We start from the raw sequence: 24,389 nt of genomic DNA, 5'->3' as shown, positions 1-24,389 counted from the left end.
GCCAGGCCTCCTCGAAGGCTGCCGGCTCCTGTACTGTGTGTGAATCCTGAACTGGGTCTTCAGTCCCTACCTTCTGTGCTGCACTGTTGTGAGCAGACTTTTGTGATTTGCCCCTTGGCGGGGAGGATTGGCAGGAACACTGACTTGGAACTAGGCTTCAGAAAATCTTGAATGCCACAGTAAAACAAACTGGGTACGTCCAACAGAAAAAGGATAGTCTTTGAATAATTTTGACTGGAAAGATGGCATGAAGAACTAGGATTTTAACATTATTTTGGAAACTGATTATAGTATAAGAATAAATGCCATCTAGAATTGGCATATACAAATTTGTTGGGCAGGAGGAATCCACTTCGCTTCCTGTGACATGAGCCATTGCAATGATAGCCATATTCTTGTGTATTTAATCAAAGTTTTAAAATAGCTAAAGTTACTTGTGACAGGTTGCCAAGTTGTTGGAGAAAAGTTTCCAATAGAAAGCCATTATTTCGGTTGGAAATTAAAAAAAATAGCTATATATGGGGAGCTAAATCACTAATGAAGAAATGATTGCTTTGCAAGAGTTTGCAAAAGCTTTTCTGGAACAAAGTCTAAGAAAAATCAACTATTTTAGAAAGATAAATTAAATATCTTGGATCAGGAAAGTCACCATGTTGATTAATGTAATTTTGCAGCCAAGTTTTAGAATAAGTGCACAAAATTCTACCTTAAGAGTCAGTTTAGCATAAAGTGCTATGTACTTAAATATTTATTAAAAGAGTAGATTTCACATTATGTGCTTTATTCCACAGTAAAATAAATTAAATTTTCTCTTATGCTTTGAGATAAACTGTTAGTATTTTTTTCTGTTAGTATGAATAATATAATTTGTGTCAGAGGATTATTTTTAGTCACATTATATAACACTTTTTTCTTCTGAAATCATTTTGCTTTGATTCTTACATTAGGTGAACATTTTCAGACAGCAGGTCTTAATATTATGAATAAAAATATAAAATACCAAGTTTTAAATTTGCTGTTTAAAAGAATCTAATTGACAAAATAACAGATATTTAGACAATTTCACTGTTTACCAATGTTTATCTTATTAAAATGCACTTTTAAAATTTTCAGTATTTTAGAAAGTAATGGAATTAGAGGAAGAAAAAATAATATGTCTTTTATTAAATGGATGACTTTGCTGACTAGTTTATTATTTCAACTTACTAATTACAATTGATCCATTTCAACAGGATTCTAATTAGTAGTAGACATGGAAATTACCTTCATATTTTCCCTGGATTTAGTATAGGATTCAAGGACACAATTCTCCCTTTAACTCTTAACCACTGCAAGTTATATACGGACTTTGGATATTATAAACCTGGTAAGGTAAAGTAAAATTCATGTTAAGATAGATTTTAGGAAATACACTTAGCTTTAAAAAAGGAATTTGATGAAAACCCCATGACATTATTTAGACGTTAGATCAGTTTAAGGGCAGGACTATTTACGTGATCCTCTTCCCCTACAGAAAGACCAGAGCACTGATTCACCAGGGACACCGTTCAGAGCTGGACTGCTGGGAAAGCGCATCTCTCTCTTGAGGCTTTGCCAAAACCAAAGGGAAATGGAAATTAGAAGTCAGGACTGGAAGATCTAGAAAGGCAGAAATAAAACCACTTCCTCTAGAGACCAGAAAGGTGATTAAAACTATCATTTGGATTCACCTGGTTCATTCACTGCTCCATCTGTGGGCCCAAAGTGCCAGGATGTATATGTAGTACATCTTTGGAAACAAAGTCTATATACTGCCTCAGTGATAGCAGATTCTCATTACAGATTTACTTAGTTGCTTAGATGAATTTAGTTTTGATGTTTACAAAGACCGCAGGCATTGATTGTATATCTTCACAAATAAGCATTTATAGATAGATAAATATATTAGACATTAAGATGCAGCTAGATGTGCCTGTGGCATACGAATAGAACTTGTAGATTCAAATTACGATGTGAAGCTTTTGCTAACCATCCATCCTCCTCAGTAAGGAATAAAAATCTTAATCAATGTCTTTCCAGGTATAGGCCAAACAAATACTGATCGGGAGCTGCTTATCAATGTTTTCAATCTTCTGATCTCCTTTTCTAGCCCGGTCCACTGTCATCTATATTGTCCTACTATATTCCCAGTATCAGTGCTGATGCTTCTATGGCAGTGTTGCTGGCTATTTTGGTCCCTTTTTGCTATTGCAAAACCCTACACAATGTAGCACATTTTAACCATACAAACCTCCCGCAAAACAATCAAAATTCCCTCTCTGTCTCTCCAGCTGACTTCGCAACCACTGATATACTCTTTATGTTCAAGGAACAAAATATTACCTACATACCCTATGCCACTGCATTTATATGATACTTGCTTGCTGAACCATTCTTTCAGCCATTAGTTAGCATTCCTTATATGTCCTTCAATTAAAATCACCAAAGTCCGTCTTTAGGCCAGCTATTCTTTTCAATTTAAATTCAAAAATGTTATCAGGTCTCCGCCATTTATCCTCATACTTCTGATATTTTCTTGATATATGTATATATTAAGATAGATAAATGATAACATAATATAGAAATAGAAAAATATATAAATTGTTATATATTAATCTGTATATTGGACTGCATCATTTCTAGAATTCATCTTGAGAATTCTCAATGATTTATAAATTTTGAACTTTTTGCTTATAAATTGATAGGTGCACAGCTATACAATACTGTAATATTATAGAACTGAGATTTGGGTTTAGGTAGTACTTCTTAAGTTTATTTCTTAATGGTTATAACCAATGCTTAGAATCCAGTAAGCCCTAAGTGTTAAATGATGAACTGAAGAAACAATTTATCTTTAGTGCCTTCATGTATTAATAGTTTGTCAAATGAAGATATCATTGTTAGAAGCCTGGATTTTGGAGTGAAATAGATCAGAATTCCATTTTCCTGGCTCTAAGATTGAAGTCACATGTTTTGGGGCATTTGTTTCCCCTTTCTCTCTGGTGAAATGCAATCATAGTATCCTTGATAAAGTTAATCAAGATTATATCAAATAAAATAAACATGTAGCATGATTCCCGGTAGATTCATGAATGAATGAAGGAATGAATCCTCACTGAAGCTCTATGGGGTGGAAGGTGTAGAAGGGAAAGGAAACTGAGACTCAGAGAAGCTGAGCAAGTTGTAGAGAAAATCAGTGGGGAAGGTGGGATCCTCACACAGTGGAAAATGCCCACAACCTAATAGAAGTTTTCACTGTCGCTAGAAGAAATATTAGTGGCATTTTTCCACTCCAGTGTTTCTGTAAAGGATAGAGGCTGAAGAACTCCAGTTCATTTTGTCAATTCTGTCTACCCCAAAATCTTTTTAGGTTAAAGTTTGCATCATTCTGTGGCATTTCACACCTTGCCCAACGTGGTCATTATTGGATGGTCTGATAAATGATCCTGCGGGTACCAGCACACTCACATCTGTGACCTTCCTGTGTCATTTCATGTGCAGAATTCCCCCGAAGTGCCTCATCTTCCACTGGATGTGGGGCCTCTCTTAAAAGATATGTAAGATACACGGATTGCTTCAGATGTTCTCAGTGTCTGAGCTACGACTGGCCAGAAAGTATCACTTACTGAATGCTGCCATCACCTCGGATGCGTCACTGTTAGAACAGGAACCTCATGTTTACCTAATTGTTTTTTCTTTTAATATTTATCTTTTTTAGCTTGATTATGAATCTCTTGTAAATGAAAACAATTTTCTCATCTTCTCATCTGTAGTGTCTAGCACGGTGCATGGAAAAATAACTGGTGTTCCTTTCATTATCTGTATCAACACTACTTTAACAGTCTCTCGTGGTCACAATTTTATTATACTTTATTCAGAACTACCAGGGTAGGTAATAGTTATCTATATGACACCATCCTGTCATTTTTGTAATCTCCCGCCTAGAAATTTTGTTTTCACATCTCATCTGGCAAACATTATTTCCAGACAGTTGTTGGAAAAAATTGGAGGTTAAGGCAGACTTCCTTTATCGGGATAAGGAATAAGCAGATTCCCTGCATTGACATAAATTTCCAATCGTTATAAAACATACTGCGCTGTCGAGAGTGCTTGTTTTGGAATTTTTAGTCTTGAGGGGATGAGCAAAGTGCAGGCTGGGGTCAAGTAGAATACATGTACTCTGGGAGAGAAAGCCAAAGTCCTCCAAGTCTAGTTGCATTTGCAGATAGAACAGGTTGTAACTTTTCTTTTCTTTTTTTTTTTTTGAGACAGGGTCTCACTGTATAGTTGAGACTGACCTGGAACCCACTATGTAGCCCAGGCTGGTCTTGAACTCACAGCGATCCACCTGCCTCAGCCTCCGGAGTGCTGGGATTACAGGCTTGGGCCACCACGCCCGGCCTGTAACTTTTCTTAAATGAGCTTTCTGAGGCAAATTGGGCTCCTTTGTTACAATGTCTGTATCTTTTGTCACTTCCAAAGAATAACTCACTTACTTTTTATAAATGTGTAGGTAAAACTTTAAAAAAAACAGAGAAAACTTGAGTAAATGTAAATATTTTACAAACAACATAAGGGACAGACCACACATAAATATTTTATTAAAGAGAACTTCCATTTTATTATGCTAGGTTTTACTGCACTTCACAAACATTGCCTAGGAAGATTTTCCCTTTAAGACCCGCACACGAAAATATACTGAATTAGCTGTAATCTCTAAGGCCTCAGCACATACACAGCTAAATATCATAATTAAATAAAACAAAATAAGGGTTGGAGGAGTGGTCTGGTGCTAGAGCACTTTCTAGCATGCACAAGCCCTGCATTCAATCCCCAGGACCATATAAATAAATGAATAAACGAATATATATAAACAAATAAAATTACTCTGGCACTATTTTCTGGTAACTTAAAATTAATAATAAAAAATAGATTTCACATAGGAACATTACAATGATTCAGCCATTATGGGACCACACATACCTAACCTCCCGGTAGTTTTAAACTGCATTGATTAAGTTCTTTTCGTCTTCCAAATGCCAGCCTTGGTAAAGGCTGAACACCGGCTGTCCTGTTCACCTCTGCCTGGCCGGCATTCGGTACAAGTGACTACACTAATGCGTAGCCAATGGCATTGTCCTCCCATTCACCACGATACACATTCCAACCCTTTAAAACAAGTTTCATTCAGTAAGACTTTGCTGATATATGGCACTTGTAGAAAAATGAGTAAACCCTCAGGTCCTGAGTCCTGCCTATCCTCTCCAGCCCAGGGGAATAGTAAGTCTACTGTACTCTGTTCCCTTCATCCTTTCGCTCTCTCCTCATCTTTCCCCCTGAGGATGGAGATCTTTATGCACAAGTCAGCATCAAAACTATTCTATCAAAGAGATCCACGAGAAGAGAATGGTCCTTATTGTGCAGATGTTCCAGTCTGAAGAACTTAAACATAAAAGGTACCTAGAAATTCTTAGAGATGAATGAGTTTGGTGAAGGGACAGAACATCAGTGGGAAGGGAGCAGTAAGAAAGGTGAGAAACTGGAAGGCCTGCCGGTGCTCACCCACTGGCTCTACTACCAGGCCCTGAAAGTACATGTAAAGGGTGTGTGCACGTCCCGAACTCTGAGTGTATTTCCAGGTAGATACCGGACTGGATCTATCCTGGGAAGGGCTTATCCTGTGGGTAGGGTTGTTATGTAACCCCAAAGGTTTGTGTGTCGAGAGCTCTGTCCTCAAAATTGCAGTGTTTAGAAGTGATAGGACCCTTCAAGGTGAAGCCTGGTGGGGGGCCGAAAGAGTGGCTCCTGCCAATCATCGTAGCTTCCTCTTTTGTGATTCTCCAACCACTGTGGTGCATCCACCATGAGTTAATGCAGCCGAGGGTGCTTTACCAGAGCTTGGTATTTCGACCTTCAAAAACTGTGCGCTAAATAAGCCTTTTTCCTTTATCAGCTCCCAGCTTCAGACATTTTACTACAGTGGCAAAAATGAACAAAAGCAAACCAAATCAGTAACTTTTCCTGTTCTATTCAGCTCAGTTTCATCCATGTAACTTTAAAGGTCAAGGTTTTACCTGCTCACAACTACTAAGAGGAGGGAAGGTTAAGATTTGAGCACAGGAGCTGTATACGTTCTAAGTCTGCCTTATGTTTCTATCTCACCGCGATGAGGAAGAAAGGCAGCAACAAAGGGCAGAGGGCCCTCCCCTGCATTACCTCATAGCAGCAGCACCACAATGGCGGGGATCTCGAGAGAGGACGCCGGCGTGAGTGGGAGGAGCTACTCTTTCAACTCCCAACCAGGCTTCACCCTTGAAAGGGCGTCCTACCTCGAAACAACGCCAAGGGGAAGAGGGTGAACAAAACAGAGCTAGCTAGCTCATTTAAACTTTTCCCAGAAGAGTAGATCAGGGGAAGAGCTCAAAGTTGGAGTTCTTTGGGATGCGGAGCAGAGATTGGTAGAGAGCCAAAGATCAGAATGAAAATTCACTTTGCTAAGAGAGGGAACATAACATGTGACTGGGAAGATCTTAAAGTGTAGTTTTCTTTTGAATTTTCCTTGAAATTGGAGCTTTCCTTTTGCCTCCTGTCATCTAGTAACTATTTCAATTGAGCCCAGTCCACTGTCTCCTTTAAATTTCTTCCCATGTCTTAATTCCTTGATTCTCAGCAAGATCACTGTAATTTCCTCCCAATGAAAGCAGTGTGCTTTATACAGGTGTCATGGAAGGGACACACTTTGGGGTAGTAAAGAACTCAGTAATCAAACTGGTTTACGATAATACAGATATCACTCTGTGCAAGTTATTGCTTCCAAAAGCATATATCATTTTGTATTTTCAGACTATCTGTTCAAGAAAGCAAGTTTTGTCAGTCAAATTCTATTGTATTTGTTTAGTGTCTTCCAACTTAAGAGGTTTACCAGGTCTTGGAAATCCATGTGCAAAAGTTCTAGCAATCATAGTGAAAATGACAAGGCAAACAAAATGTATGTGCATTATAATTTAGAAAAGCTACTTTCCAAAAGAGAGAGGTTAACTATGATTTGTTCTTCTATAAAAAGCATTATGTACTGCACATGTGCACTAAAAAAGCAAAAAAAAAAAAAAAACAAAAACATTTAAATTTCAGAAGAGGGGGTACTCAGTATTAACTAGGAGACATTCAGATATCCCTCCCTCATCTTTAATTGTTGAGGTCTCTCCCTCATCTTTAATTGGAATTTCCCATGTCTGGACCCTCTAGTAACAGTCACACAATTAAAAATAATAGACTAACATTGGTGCATTAAGAGTTTGAGGGACGGGCCAGGGATTTAGCTCAGTGGTTCTGCCACGTACCTTGCAAGTGCAAGGACCCGAGTTCAATCCCTGGTACAAAAAAAAAAAAAGAAGAAGAAGTTGAGGGACCACAGAGATAAAAATATAACTCAAAATCACCATTCAAACTAAGGCAACACTTGACTAAGGATAATTTATCAATATTTTGTGTGTAGTTGGATATGAAATAGAATTACTTCCTCATGGGCAAGGATCCACTGAGGAAGTTACAGATTTCCACCACTTACCAGAACCTTTTTACTAACTTGTCAGAATTTTGCCATGTATTTAGCATCATTTTACTTGTAAAATTGATTCGTGTGACATGACCAAAAAGTACTTCATTCGAATCTATTTATTTAAAATGAGTAGCTTCCTATTAGGAACAAGTTCAAATAATTACAAAAATGTACATATAGAACTTGTATTCCTCAAGGGTAAGGGCACTGTCATGGTTTGTGTCTAAATATGTCCCCCCCAAAACCTGATGTGGTCATAGGTCATAGGTGGGGCTTTTCAGAGGTGGCTGGATCTAGGGTGTGTGATGCTGGGGTCAAGCTTGTGAAGCTGACAGTACTAAGATTAAGGCTGCTCCACCCTGGGTGTGAGCGCTACCCGCTCTAAGGGTGAGCACCCTGGGTTGGATATAAGGGACAGAAAGAGGGTCCCTGCTGGTCACTTGTTGCTTGCTGCTACTGGTGCTGGAGTTCTGCAGCCTCCTGCTTGCTCTACGAGGCCTCCTGCCATGTGCCACCCTGCCTCGGAGCAGCCAACTATGGACTGAAACCTCTGCAAACTGTGAGCCAAAGAAACCTTTCCTGCTGTGACTTTGGGTGTCGGAGATTTTGTCTCGGCAATGAGAAAAGTCACTAAGACAGACGCTAAGGTAAAAACAGAGCTTTTTATTATCTAAAAATAAAGGATTCCATCCTCCACAACATAGTGCTTCCACAGTTCCTGGAATCTACTTGAGATTTTTTTGCCTTGCATCTAATGTTTGTTCTCGGTTGAGAACAAAACTAACAACAGTGTCTGCTTGTAATAAGACCCATAATCTTTGAATAATTAAGGGAATTAAAAATCAGAAGAACTTTTGTTAGCAAATATAATCCAAACAGCTGTTTCTTCTTTTAAATCACCATACGCCAGTGGCTCTTGCAACAGAAAGTATTACCTGTTTTCCTTGACTAGACAGTATTAAATACACACACAAGAACAAGTTAAATAAAATCTGGCTTTTGGAATCCATTCGCTTGTTGCTGGTAGTAGAAATCTTGTGAATAGGTCAGACACCAGGGAGACTGTGCAGAACAATAGAAGAATTCATGGATAAAAACATCCAGGACAAGAGTCAACAAACTAGATCCAAATAAAATATTTAACTGGCCGGAGACCTCAGGTTACATAAGCAAAATTGTTTCCAGTGTATCAATTAGGTTTTAATAACTAAATCCCTAAACTTTAAAATACCTAACTTTCTTCTCCAGCCATTTTGACCTCTTATGTAGCAAGATATGAAGGAAAGCAACAAATTAGAAATGTCTATAAGGGCAGTTTATACAATGCAGAGGAGGCATTTTGGGTGAACACAAAATACATTCAGTTCTTAATTCTGTTTTTCTCTCTTTAAATAGAAATCTCACGGTTCTGCCACAAGCAGATTCAGGACAGAGGCTGCCTGCTTTTTATTCACTGCATATCGAAGCTCAGACAACCTAAATCCAATGACTAGAACAGCCAGGGGAAACAATCCAGGAGAGAAAGGTTTAACAAAAATTATTTTCATAAACAAGTGTTAAGTCTTCCCTATGTATATGGCAGGAATCTCTTTCTTCCGTTTGGAGGTAAACAGAAAGTGATTCTAACTCTAATTCCCCCTGTGTCTTCCTCTCCCTCTTTCTCCTCTCCTGGAAAGAAGCCTCCATTCATTTCCAGATCCTCAGTTGATACAGAGACAGACATCTATAATCAAGGTCTGCTATCTCCCCCACCCTCTCTTTTTGTGTGAGGGGCTCGGGGGATTAAACCCAGGGAGTGCTGAGCTACATCCTCAGCTCCCGAGTAGCTGGAATTACCGGCATGTGCCACCAGGCCAGCTCAGGGTTCACTATTTTAATTCTTACACATTTACACAAAATCTACCTAATGTAATCCTGAAAATGTAAGAGTGTAAAAATGACTAGGAAAAAAGATAGTGGGTTCTCTTCAGGGACAAATAGCGGATAAACGATTGAACCAGATGTCCTGTGCCTACCGTCTCTAGTTCCGTGCTAAGGGTATTCAGCACAAAATAGCATTTTACCAAGCGCTCAACCCAGAACCTTTGATTCCAGTACGAGGAGAGCATTCCAAACTGAGAGGTTTTTTACTCACGCTATATTGACTCAGGGATGATTTTTGATCCTTGTAGATTCATTTTCCAGGACTCAAGATGGTTTATAAGGTGGGGAGTCTCTAGGAATGTGTGAGTCCTGGATAACTGCTTAGCACACACAAGTCCACCACGATGATCTGAGCAATTGCCGCAAATGTCAAATGATGGAAAACCTTTCACAAATGGCTTATGTTACTAGGCCTCAACATTTCTGAACTGGGAGAGAGGCCCGCTGTGGGCACAGTGGACGAGGGCCTGGTGTGGAGGGAGCAGCTGCAGGTGGAAAAGCTCAAGGCCACAGGCAGGGAAATGGGCAGCGCACCAGGCCCACCTGAAACCTGGGAGCTGCTCTCGCTCAGAACCCCTGGCACGTGGTCTGCAAGGGGAGCAGGGGTAGGTTTGGGAAGGGCTGCAGGGCTGAGCCCCTAGCCCCAGGGAAAGCTGGAGTGGAGCACACGCGCTGTCAGACAGGATGGCTGCTTTGGGGATGGCGGCCCGCTCTCTTCCAGAGAGCTGGGTGTCTGCCTGTTCAGAGGCCCGAGGACGGAAGGAACAGGACAAGGATAGAGGGTGAAGCCTGGGGCTCAGCATTGCAGACGCCCCTCACAGGAGCCAAGGTGACTTCTGCCAGTACCCCGCACCCAGTCTGCTGCCCATCCTAACTGTCCCCGGGTTCCCTGGTGACACCTTGACTACCGGCCAGACTCTGACTGATGGGCTTTTACTTTGCGTCTTTTGTCGAGGATGGATCAGTGATTTGTTCTCTTTGAATACAGTTTTTTTTTTCTTTCTGTACTTAAATTTGTGTTTGCCTGCACTGACATGTCTGACATCAACCGAGAATCTTCTCTAGAGCTGTGGTCTTTCTCACACCGACTCTTGACTGTCACAGAAAGAGAACTGAAGCACCCCTCGTGCGCCCGGTTGTCTGCTTTTTAACATACGCTATCGTCCCGAGGCAGCCCCTTCACACCCTAAAAGTTAGGGAATGGACTTGGTATAAAGGATTTTTACAAAGTTACTCAGGAAGCTGAAGAGGTTTTGTTTGTGGTCTATGGGTATTTATAACATAAAAGAAAACTGAAAAATTTTGAAATACTTCATGAGTCTGTTACATTTAATGAAGTTCTTAAATGAAACTAAGTATATTTTCTGGAAGGAGAAAATTTCATGAGAAAAAATGGTTGCTTTCTATTTTTGCAAATCTCTTCATAGCTTAACAGAAGACACTTAGGTTCTTCTAATTATTTTTATGTTCCGTGCATTATAGAATCTCATGTCAGCCTCTGGAAAACTCCACTTTATACTCAAGAGAGAATGACAGAGAATAACAGAGTTCCTTGAGAAATCAGAGAGAATCCCTGCCATCAGCCACAGAGGAGGTCTGCAAAGATGGACAGTGCAGACCTCCCAGTAAAGAGCTGGGTGTCTGTCCAGGCTCCCACTGTGAGCCTCAGCTCTCCACTGCCCTCGCCTTTGGGATGTTTAGCGACTAACTCCTGAAACCGACAATCAAGGACCACCAGACAGTTGAGGAGAGGTTCTAAAGGTAGCATGGTTTGTTTGAAAAATAAACAGGAAAATATGACATAAAGGAAGAAAAAAATTTTTGTTTATAGTGGCAAAATTTGTAATAGCTAAAACTTGGAAACAGCCCATTTGGTCCTCAGTTGGAAACTGGATAAAGAAGATGTGGTTTTTCTATAAAATGGAATATTATTCAGCCATAAAGAACGAGAAATTAGAGTCACTCATAGGAAAATGGATACATATTGAGGATATACTCCTAAGTGAAATAAATAAGTCACACATGTGTAAATACCAAATAGTTTCTCTGGTGTGAATAAACTGCAATAATACATAAGATCCTAATAAGATTACTGACAATGTGAAATGGGAAGAAAGGGGCTAAAGGTGTAGGGAAGGTGGGATGGGTAGGGGAAGGGTAATAAGGGAAAAGAAAAAAATGTGAGATAATGAAAAGAAGGAAATAAAATATTTGTAGATGGGGAGGGGAGGAGGGGGTGAAGGGAGGGCAGGGACAAGGGGAAAAAATGAGAACCAAGACCTGCCATGTAGAGGTACAAGATCCCAACAATGAATGTAACTATACTGTATCCCTAAAATGTACCCATAAACTCAAAGCTGAAAAAAAATGTTGAATCCTTTCTCTGAGAGGTCCCATTTATGCTCGTGGTCCCAGCCACACTGGAGTCTGAGGCAGGAAGATCCTCTGAGCCAGGAGTCGAGGCCAGCCAGTGCAACAGAGAGACCCTGTCATTAAAAACAAAGAATCACACACACATATCGCTGAAAGATGTCACTTCGGGAGATGACAGAATACAATAACTAAAATGAAAGTACCAGAGCTGGGATATACGCTTGAGGAAATTTGCAGTGAGAGGAATGGAAAAACAGAGATACAAAGAAAATGTGAGAAAGTTGGAAGATCCGACAAAATGACACTCTTGAATAATGAACATCCCAGAAAGGAAATGAAAAGGAAGAAAAGAGACATTCAAGTTATTAATATAAGAAAATTTCACAGAAAGAAAAGACATGGTTCTGAAGGTTGAAAGAAACCACAACTACAATGAAAACTGAAATTAGGGAGAGAATTCTGAAAGCTTCAAATGACAAAAAGATGGGCCGTGTATAAAGGAACTGAGAATCAGAAGGTCCCCAAACCCTGAAGGGGAAAAGCATTATTTCCCGCTTAGAATTTTACAGTGAACTAAGCATTAATCACGCAGGCAGGTAGAAGAATAATCTAGTCAGAATTGTTGGTTTTCATTTTTTATTTTTATACTTCATCTTAGCCAAAAGGTCGAAAAGAGATGTTTTTTAATTTTTATTAACTTTATTGGTACAATTTAGATATACACAGTGATCACATTCATCATGGGGAATTTGTACTTGCACGTGATGTATCTTGGGTATTTTGTCTCCATACCACTGCCCTCCCTTCATACCCTCCACCCTTCCCTATTGATAGACTTTGTTTACATGTCTTTCTTTTCTCATAGTTTTTTCTTTTCCCTTCTTTCCTTTCCCCTACTCCTCCCACTTCTCCTACTCCTTTAGATGTTTTCTTCCTGTTTCACAATATCAATTATACATTTTGATCCTTATTTACACTTCTAGTTTTTCACACCAGAGAAACTTTTTGGTATTTATACGTGTATCCTATTTATTTCACTTAAGAGTATGACCTCAATGTGCATCCACGTAGTATAAGTGTCTCCAGTTTCTTGTTCTTTATGGCTGAGTAGTACTCCATTTTACAGAAAAACCACATCTTCTTTTTCCAGTCTCCAGTTGATGGGCACTCGGGCTATTTCCAAGTTTTAGCTATTACAAACTGTGTCACTATAAACATGGGTGCACATAAATCTCTGTGGTATGATTCATTTAATTCTTTTGGGAAGATACCCAGGAGGGAAAGAGCTGGGTCAAATGGGACTTGAGGTGTCTCCATATTGATCTCTACAGTGGTTGCCCCAGTCTGCACTCCCACCAACAATTAGGAAGGGTTCCTTTCTCCCCACAGGCCTTCCAGCATTTGTTATTGTAACAAAGTCCTTCTTCCTCCTCCTCTCCTTCTCCTTCCCCTTTCCTTTCCCCTCCTCCTCCTCTTCCTCCTTCTCCTCCTCCTCCTCCTTCTTTTTGTAATGGGGATTGAACTCAGGACCTTGTGCCTGTGAGGCAGGCATTGGCACCACCAAGCTAAATCCCTGGCCTGACAACAAATATTATAAACCTACTCTGTTTTCAGTTAGGTCCAATCCTATCAATGAACAGTAAAGTATTCATTTCCTCCCCTTTGCATTGCTAATGCTACCATATTTCAAGTTTTTGGAATTTGGTATGTAAAAATATTATCTTTTTGATGTTTAAATTCTCATGGCTGTTTTAGTAAAATTGAACATTTTTCCCATTTGTTAACCACTTCTATTTATTTTATTGTCTATTTCTTTTCCCTGAATTTTATATCAGAAGCACCTTAATCACCCGGCCCAATTGGCATGTATTAAGGCTGTGGAACTATTATCTTTTATAAACTACATTGTGCTTTGTTATGTAGTTATTATAATTTAAATAGACAGTAAAGCATTTGTTTGCAAAAAGCTACTCAACAGAGAGACTCAGAAATCATAGCACTACGGTCTGAAGATGTCCACCAAAATTAATGTGTTGAAACTTAATGCCATTGTAGTAATATTAAGAGATGAGCCTTAAAGAGGTAAAATTTTGAAGTCTCTGCTTTATGAGGCTAATTCCTTATGAAAGAGACTTACTACATTGTCTGTTCTGCAAATCTGTTCCTCATCTATGTGAAGATGAAACATTTATACATTCCAGAGAACACGATAGCAAGGTATCATTCTGGAAGCAGAGAAAGTCACTCCTCAGCAGACATAAAACTTGTTCATGTCTTGATCTTGTACTTGCCAGCCTTGTAAACTGTAGAGCATCAATAGCTATTGTTTTTTAAAAAATAAAACATGCATATTATTTTAAGAAATATTTTTTCTTTAGCATCCAAACTGAGGTAATATTCTCCTCTGCAGATACTACTTTATATGACTTTTAGTTCTGTAATTTCCAACACTTGATTAACCCAAGAAGTGAGACATGCTATGGTTTTGCTATGAAGTATGTTTATGCCATTTCTCTGATACCCATTGCTGGCTCACTACTGCTTTTCTCTCTAATATGTCTTATGGCTTTTGAAAATACACAAATATACAGAATAGGAGTGTGTGTGTGTGTGTGTGTGTGTGTGTGTGTGTGTTTCAGAAAGAGGGGGGTAGGGAGAGAGAGAGTAATTTTCTTAGTTACTCAAAACACTGAGTGATTTTTTTTGCATTAAAAATAATTTTCTATCTTCTAAAGAAATGTTTAAGAATCCCTGTTGTTCTCAAATGGGATTTTGTTTTTGCCAGATATTCCTCAGATGGAGGACTGCTGTCCAGACTATGTAAAGAATTTTAAACAAATATACCACTCAATATCCTGGTTTCTCTTTGGATCACATAAATCTTTTGCCTTCTGCAAATATACCACTCAAAATAAAAGGCCCAGTCAAAAACCAGGCAACTAAAGTGCATAGACACTTTTCAAAAGAAGTAGAAATGGCCAGTAAATGAATACATGAAAAATGTCCCAAATCTCTAGCCATTAGAGAAATGTAAATTAGAACAGCAGTGAAATTCTACCTTACTCCCAAAAGCATGGCTACCATCAAGAAATCAAATAAGAAATGCAGAGAAAAAGGAACTCTTCTACATTATTGGTTCAAGTGTAAAGTAGAACAATGAGATTATGGAAATCAATATGGAGATTCCTCAAAGAACTGAAAGTAGGTATTTCATTTAACACAGCAATTCCCCTTTAAGGTACTACCTCAAAAGAGTTAAGGACATATTACAGTGATACATGTATACCTGTTTATAGCAACACATCTTATAATAGCTAAATCTTGGAAACAGCCTATATATTCATAAAAGATGATTGTGTAAAGAAAATGTGGTGTTTATACACTATAGAGTACTACTCTGCCATAACAAAGGATACACCTGAGTCATCTGTTGAAAAATGGATGCATCTTGAAACCATGATATTAAGTAAAATAAATCAGATGCACAAGCTTAAATTTTGCATGGTTTCTTTTCTACGAGAAACTCAAAGTATGAATAAAGAGTGAAATAAAGGATAATAAGAAATAGGGAGCTGTATGTTTTGCAAAAGAGAAGCAGATTAAGAGATGGAAGGAGGTAATGGGAGGCAAGATACAGGGGGTGAAAAAGAATTCAGATACGCTATGTACATTTACTAACTCCCCACAAGAAATGTAATCTTTACAGATTGCAAACATGTATTAGTAAAGATAAAAGTTTAAAATCAGAATTCCTGTTGTCATTTTAGTATTCCTTTGGGTGTTTTTCTTACTAGATCACAGTGCTCAGTGGTAAGTTTTACTGACCACCTTTCTGTTTTGAAAACTTGAAGTTCTGCTGGCAAGCAATTAATCATCTTATAGGAAGAAAGCACTCCATTCAGTAGAAATTTTCAGCAGAATGCAGTGGAAGAGATACTGGGCTTTTTGTTTCTATCCTGTTTCCCAAGTATTTTCCTATCAATGGGCTAAAATATTAACACATACTACTTTGGGGGGCACCTGCTCTGAGTCCCACGAAGTGCCGTAAACATTCAGAGGATTTCAGGTGTTTGTGGGATGCACATTCCTGGGCCCACTCTCAGAGCACACAATGGAGGAGACACATCCAGGCCCAGAGACATCCCAAAGCACTGAGATAATCCTACCACTGCACACTTTCAGAAATCTCAACAATCGTGGTGAAAAACTTCAGCAAAGAGGTTTTAGAAGCAGAAGGGTGATTCTAATCTTCAGCAGACAGAAATCAAATAAAGGATTGATAGTTCCAGTATATCAAATCCTTAAATCCTGGCTCCTCTGACATGGGCAGAGGCTCAAACCCAGGGACTCAAGATTTGGAAAGAGATTCCATTCCCCGAAGAAGCTTCTAGCCAGTCCTTGGCTTCTGTACCTCATTTGCAGAGAGGAGTCAAGCAGGGACTTGGCCAACCTCCATGGCTCTTGCTCCTTCACTCCAGCCTCTGGCTTCCTGGGGACAGTAATGCAGCGGCACGTTCAGAGACTGGAAGCACAGGTGAGAGTAATTCGGCATGCCTGGCTCACTTGGCATTACTGACTGGGCCCAGGGGCTGCAGAACAAGGACAACAGCCCTGGCAGTTTTCACTGAAGCGTCAGCTACACCATTCAGGCCACAGACCAAGGAGGGTCAGCTGTACTACAGCTGATTAGATCAAGGAAAAGCAGCCTGGCATCAGAGTCAAGCTCTTCTGTTTTAATTAATCGTAAGTAGAAATCAAGTGCAAAAATGGAGACCAAGCTTGCAGTCCATGCATGAAAGAAGATTCATTTCCACACAGAAACTCAGAGTTGAGGAGGAGGAAATAGACAACTTTCTTTCAGTCATATTATTTCAGGCCCTTTGTGCCTCAGTAATAATGCTGTGAGGTTAAGATCCTTTCCTGTCATCTCTAATGTTATTAAGATTCTTCAATGTGTTGGTTAAAGGCATTTGAGAAACAAAAGCTACCAATATTTTGAAGCTACTGGAGTGTAAAGATAAAATAAAGTAGAAAACACTTGCCAAGAGAGTTTGCAAACCTATTTACCTTTGAGCAATCTTGCTTGCACAGTTATATGCTTCACAAGTCTCTATTTCATTAAAACCCTTCCTTCTTGAAATTCTACAGTAAAATGGCCTTGATGGCCTACCTTACTCTCAGGAACTGGACATGGCCCATATGCCATCTGCCATCTGTCTTAGAGAAGTGGGAGCCTTGCCCCAATCCCAGCCCTCTTCTCCTTTTTGTAGCATGCTGTCTTCTAACACGAGTTGCAAAGCCTCTGAGGTAGGAGTGCTCCTTTCAGTCCCACAGAATGCCCAATCTCCCCAGCAGGCCATCGAGCTTGGCTGTGCCACAGGCCTAGGCCATAGAAACTATAATTTAACTAATAGCAGTGGTCAAAAGAAGCAGCTCTCCACTGAGATTCCTAGGCTTTTCAGCAGGGTGTCTGGCAAGCTTAATGTTCCAAGTAAATATCTGCAGTGTCAGTGCAGCTTTGTGAATGCAGACGCAGGAGAAAACATACCCCGAGACACTTCCCTTTGAAAGGAACTGTCTTAGTAGTTACTGTTTCTATGCTGAGATTCAGTACCTGATACTCACAACTCTAAAGAAGAGGTTTATTTTGGTTCACAGTTTGTAGTGGTCTCAGGCTGTACTCAGCAGACTTCAAGGCAAGGCAGATTGGCAGAGGGGCATGGAAGAGGAGAAACAGCTCATAGCATGGTTGAAAAGCAGAGAGGGAACAAGGTAGGAGGGAGAGGGCTGCACCCTTCAAGGTCACATGTCCAGTGACCCACCTCCGTCTGGGCTTCGCCTCTCAAATCACATTTACCGATAATCTCATCAGGGAACTAACTCAGTGACGAGAGTCATGCCCCATGATCTAATTTATATAGAAGAACTATAGCTCCCACCCTGCTAGATGTCAGATGTGTGGAGTTTGTGTCCCCTCACATTGAAGAATGGGTCCCAAAGGACAAAGGAGGTGAAGAGTAGGAAAGGTTTATTGAAAGATAGCTCCTGACAGACAGGAGAGATCCTGAGTGAGTTGAGGGCCTTTGGAAGGGATACTTTATACAGCAAAGTCACCATGTAGGTACCATGTGAAGCAAACTAGAAGCAACCTATAGGATTATAAGTATAGCTGCTTAGCTTTTATTGGTCCAATAGGGAAGTGGGTCACAGAGCAAGGGGTACGTGGAAAGAACAAAGGCATTTTGGAAAAGGAATGAGTCCAGATGCTCTGGTTGGACGATGCCTGTCTGGGCTTTCTCGATCAAGAGGTGTTAACGATGGTATAATTTCAGGTTGCTGTTTATCCCTTAGGGAAGCATGCAGGTCTTGTCATTCCTGCTTTATCATGAGGCCTGATCTTCTTCAGACGCACCTCCAGCCACACTTCTGAATCCTTGTTTTTTCTGTAGACTTCCTTGAGAGCCCAGTCCCTCTCAAGATATTAATTTCTATCCAATTCAGCTGCATAAAATAAAATCATCCCCCAAAGTTCCTCCAATGAGCACACGAGGCTTTGGGGTGACCTCTAGATATAAACCATGTCAGGAATTTCAGTGGCAATGCCTTTATGGACACAAACAAGCAGTACTGAGGACCTGCCATGCTTCAGATACTGTGGAGGACACTGGATTCACAGTGACAGAGAGGGAAAATGCATGGCCCAAGCCCAGGACAAGTAAAGGCATGGTTATGGAACGGTGGGCCCTGTGCACTTTGGCAAAGCAGGAATGTGATGCCAATAAGTAAGGAGACTAACCCACTCCAGGTGAGCAGCAAAGGTTAGCCTCTCTGTGCAGGGGACAGCGAGTTGAAGACCTGCTGAGCAGTGAATGTAGAGAGCATGAGGAAGCACCACTGGAATGCAGTGTGCAAGTACACGAGGAGTAGGGGCTGAGGCGGGCAGCTTGGCACAGGGTTAGATCACGTAGGACGTCTAAGGCTTTGGACTGCATGTGAGGGAAGAAATGAGCCTGACAGGAAGTTAGGAAGAAGATGGCGGGACTGAGTTGCATTTTTAAAGGCCATGTGTCTGACTGCGAGGAAGATGGACCAGTACAAAGGAGACAAGCACGGAAGGCAGGGAGACAGGTCAGATTCAAATCATAGATGAGGGGGCGGGAGGGAGGAGAAGGAGCTTGAGGTGAAGGAGGGGACACAGAGTTGGGAAAAATGTAATTGAAAGCATCATCTCTGCCCAACATAAAACCACAACAAGCAAACAAATAAAAAATCCCACCAAAAATACGAAAAAACAAAACAAAAAGCCCTCTCCACAACCAAAAACCAGAGAGAAAACAATTTTAATATTGAACAAGCATCAAACCAGAAGGAGCTCACAGGCAGTCTGTTAATACAAAGAGAAATCTGGCCCTTTTGTACAGCCAACCCACTATGCCCTTGACAGGTATGTTCTTGAGATAAATAATAACTGGTCTTCAGCCGAGCGTAAGTGACCATGACACCGGCATTCGTTGCGATGGTTTATCCTGGATTCACTCTGTCATTAGAGTGGCCACCTGTGCTTGCTCACTGTCTTTATCCCATGTCTCTCTCACAGGATGCGGAGTTGTGGCTCAGCCTGAGGCCCTGCTAAGGTGGGTGCCTGCCCTCCCACAGACACATGGAGGGGAGCTGCTGCTACTCCCAACGCTTACCTTTCAGGTTTCCCAGGTTTCACAGACTGGGCCTGACAGATGCCAAGAGACTATTCCAGTTCTTAAAAGATTTTCATACATCTTACAGAGTTCACAGCAAATGAAAGAATGCAAGTAATAAAGGAGAGGGAGAAAGAGAATAGAGCAGTCTCTTCCTTTGTTTCAACAGAGAGAACCGAACTTATTTTAAATCTGTTTGCCTCTAAAAAACATAGAATGCACCGCTGCATGTTTAAAGTATATCTTATGAAGTTTGCTGATGTATACACAGCATCCCCAGAGAACTAATTTCCCATAGTTGTTCCCCATAGCGTTCAGTACCAATTTAAAAAGGAAGGAGAAAAATGAAGGGCCCAGCTCAGCAGTTACGCAGATAGCCAGTGGCCAAGCCAACCATATATTTGGAGAAATGTGGGCACATCTGAGGGCCTGTTGTCAGGCAGGCAAAGGACTGCCTGCACAAAAGCCACACACCCTCCCTCCACACTCTGCTGGGAGAAATAGCCTCATCTGCCACCTCCAGGGCACAAGAGGGCGTTGGAAGGCTGGAGGGTGCAGGAGCAACAGACTTTCCCCCACTTCTTCCAGAGTCTCATTGTTCCTTCACCAGGCAGCCCTGGGAGCCTGGTGCCTGCCTGAGGGTCTTAGTGTAGTTCAGCCCAACCTCTGAGTTTAAGGAGTCTGAGGACCCAATCCTTTCCTGTCCCACCAGCCTCAGGGTGGGAGCTGCTTGCTTCAGTTGCTTATTACCAGGGGTCCCTCAGAGCCTCTACTGTCCCAGGACCCCAGCACTTGGTGAACTTCCCACCTTCTCTTCTCTCCATCAAAATAGCTCGGGGGCAGGCATGAGGGTGGGGTGCGAAGAGAAGTTGTGGGTGAGGGACATCCAGGAGTAGAGAGATGCTATTGTTTAGATCTAAAATGTCCTCCCAAAGTCACATATGTGCAGGCATGGCTTTTGGAAAATGACTGGATTTTGAGAACACTATATTCACCCTTGAATTAATCCAGGGAATAGCTGAATGTTCTATTAATAAGGAGAGCATGTGTGGAGGAGGCAGACAAAGTGGGCATGATCTGGAAGAGTATTTTCTTGTCGGTGGTTCTTTTCTTTTCTCTCTGCTTCCTGGCTACCACAGGTTGAACACCTTTTCCTTCACCGTGTCTCCCTGCCATACTGCTTCTGCTTGGAATCAACTAACCATGGGCTGAAAGTGTGAGCCAAAATAAAACGCTTTTCCTTTAACACATGGGCGTCAAGTATTTTATTAGAAGTTGGGTGGGTGCTGTGGCTTACCTAACCACGTGGTTTAGAAGCCTTTGAAAGTGTTTTTTTGGGAGGAGTTTTCTAGGAGGAGTTTGGAGGTACAAAGTAGAGAAGCCCAACAATATTGTGAGCCAAGCTTTGTGGCTGATTCTGATTGGAGCTCAGAAAACCAGAATGCTGTTAGAAATGCAGACAGTAAAGGTCAGGCTAAGGAGATTAGTTGTGAGCAAGACTCTATTGGCAGTTGGACTAGAGGCCACATGTGTTACCTGTGTCTACCTTTGACCCAAGTCCTGAGACTTTATGAAAGAGCGAGGTTATGGGTGGAAGCCTAAATAATCTGGGCAAAAGAAATTCAAAGCCGTTAAATGTAGGCTGTGGCATAGGTAGTACTGAAGGCCATTAGCCGGATCTACAGTGAAAATTAGGAGCAAAAGGCCTGAACAATCTGAAAACCTTGAAGTTTGACCAAAAAGAAAGCACCTGCAAAATTGGAGCAAAGGAGAACGTGGTTGCTAAAAATGGTTAACATTAAAAAGAAGCCAAATACTTTGCCTCAGGACAATAGGAAAATGAGCTGAGTGCATCTCAGAAATCAGCAACACTCCATCATTCCTAGGCTCAAGGGTGCAAATTTAAAAAGCTTTTATTTATTTATTTTTTAAAAGGAGCTCCTAACCCTTCTGCACAAGAAGGCCACACAGGGAATTGGTTCTTTAGGATTCATTTCATAGCACTCAGCCATCTAGGTATCTGCAATTACAGCGCAAGGAAACCCAGCTACTTTTCACACTGGTGGCAAAGTCTGGTGGACTAGATATGACGCTGGTTTTATAGGTGTGCAAATGCAAAAATTATGAGATCAGTGCTGCTTCTACCCAGAATTTAAAGAAGACCTAGAAGACCAGGAAATATAACCCTGAAAGGGAACCCCTGAGAGTGAAACTGAAGTTGCAGGGGAGATCTCAGGAAATTGAAAATGCTAGAAATCTGGAAGGTCTGCCGAGAAAAGCTGCAGGCAGTAGGCAGAGCCAGCTGAAGAAAGAGGTCATGTGGGCTACATCCAGTGAAGCTTCAGAGGCGGGCTGCCCAAATCCTTTGGAGTTAAAGTTTGTTGTTAGTACTGGACCCGAAGCCCTGCTGGGTTTAGGTTTTGGTTTCGTCCCATTTCTGTACATCTCCCCTATTATTCCATTTTTCAGTGGAAATGTTTACCCTGTGCCATTATATATTGGAGATATTTAACTTTCTTCTTGATTTTACAAGAACTCATAGCTAAGAATTTGCCTTAAGTCTCAGAGACTTCAGATATTTTAGTAGTGCTGATAAGCAATATTAAACTGGTAAGACTTTGACAGCTCTGAGAAATAGACTAAATGGAATTTGCAAAGAGATGGATATTAGTCTTTTGGGGCCAGAGACAAAAATGTTATACTCTAGATCTACAATAGCTCCAGAAATCTGAGGTGTTTGCAAGGTCTTTGGAGCATGCAGGCTCTGTGCTTCTCGGTGGATTCATTCACTAAGGAGTTCAGCAGCTCAGTCTGCTGTTAGGAGGTGGTTATGCAAATAAACTGGATGTGTGTCCTGGAGGGGAATATTTTTATCCTGGTTTCTCTTTTTCTCTCTGTTTCCTGGATGCTACAGGTTGAACACCTTTTCTGCTGCCATGTGCCCTTATCCTCCTATTTCAGCCCTGGAGCCAGCTGACCAGAGACTGAAACTGTCAGCTGTAATAAACTTCTCCTCCTTTAAATTGTGGGTGTTATGTATTTTGTCCCAGCAATGAAAAAGTAAAGGATAGGATATGAAGGGGAATGAATTATCAGCAAAATAAAAATATCGTGGGTATTATTATTTTGGAAAAATCCCTGTCCAAATTGATTTTGATGAATTGTATTTTTCCTACTACTGTTTCCCTGCTAGAATGCTAGAAAGTTATTTTCTGGTTTATCTTTTTAATTTTGGTTAATCAAAATTTGACTGAAGTAAATTTGTAGGATTTGGGCCAAAGATCTTTCCAACCAGCAAAATTTAAACATTAAAGAAGTCTTCTGACTGCAGATACCAAACTGGAGACTCTGAAAAGTAACCCAACTTCCTCAGGTCCCCATAGCTAGCTGCCGGGTGTTTCTTTGACTCAGATTCTCATATTTCCTCTAAAATTTCTGGCCTCAAGTATTATATTCACTATTTCTTTTAAAATTTTGCTTTCCTTCTTCTGTATAAACATTTCTGTCCTAATTTTCCTCTTGCATATCTTCCTATGAAATTCATATGTCCCATGATTTATTCCACGTTCTTCTTGAAGTCTCTACTTATGTTCCATAAAGAAATATTTTCCTATTCTTGCATAATAAGGTATCGCTCATAGTAGAGTTCCTTTCTCTTATAATTTTTACTGTTCAATTATTATTTTTATTGTTATTTTGTTGTGTCTTTATTGGCTTCATTCTAAGTGAGATTCAAAAATCCTTGGTGTGACTGTATATGTCTGTAATTCCAGTACCTAAGTGGCCTAGGCAGGAAGGATACAAGTTTAAGTACAGCCTGGGCAACTCAGAGACACAGTGAGAACCTGTTTCAAAATAAAAAATAAAAAGGGCTATTAAAGTAGTTTGTTGTGAAGGTTTTGAGCTCTACCCTTAGAGCCACACATAAAAGAAAGAAGAAAAGAAAAGAAAAATAAATACTAGCAATGTCAGACTATCTTCTTTGACCTATGCAAGACTTCGAGGAGAAATTATTTTAAAAGGAACTCAGTATCTTAACAAGGATGAGTTAGTCAAAACAAACAAAAACCAAACAAAAAACCAATGTAATGGTAACTTTATTCCACACAATGTTACTTGGTCCTCAGGAGCCCAGTGGGTTGGGGAAACAGTGTCTACACTCATTGTAAATTATTGTGAAGAATCACATCACATTACATGATTTTGATAACATCTTTTATTCCTTGCATTTAGCTTGACATCTATTGATGGATAAAACGAAGCCGAAACGGATACAGAAGAGAAAGAACGAAGGTAGAACAATGAGGAATGCCAGTGTGGTCGTTCCTTCCTAGGTAAGGCTAATTTGTGAAGTTGTTGCTAGGTTTATTGGTTTTTCTGTTCAGGTGGTTGCCTCTGAATTTTGATATTTCTCACAACAGAACTGAACTCTATTTTCAATTATAAATGTGAAAATAAAAACATCAAAGATCCAAAAATTGGAGCTTCCTATGAGAAAGTGTTTTCTCTTAAAAATACACACAATTTGTGACATTTGATTGGCTTAGGAGACACAAAGGAGATTAATAAAGTGCACTTCTGGGTGTGTCTGGGTGGGTCCTAGAGGCACGACCTTGGGAATTATTCAGGTCCCTGCTTCTTCCCTCTCTGAAACTCTTTCCCTGTCTCTGCTTCCTGGACTCCGTGAGTTGAGCACAGTGCTCCCCTTTGTGAGGTCTTTTGCTATGATGTTTCATGGCACTGGAAAACTAGAAAGAGGTTGGAGAAAAATGAAAGAGGACTTCAGAAGAAAGACAAGGACAAATTATCCGCTACAACTTGTG

Source organism: Fukomys damarensis, unplaced genomic scaffold (genome assembly GCF_012274545.1).
Source record: "Fukomys damarensis isolate Sample0158 unplaced genomic scaffold, DMR_v1.0_HiC HiC_scaffold_27, whole genome shotgun sequence".
NCBI classification, from domain to species: Eukaryota; Metazoa; Chordata; class Mammalia; order Rodentia; family Bathyergidae; genus Fukomys; species Fukomys damarensis.
The sequence above is the reverse complement of the archived record's forward strand: the minus strand, read 5'-3'. Positions refer to the sequence as shown.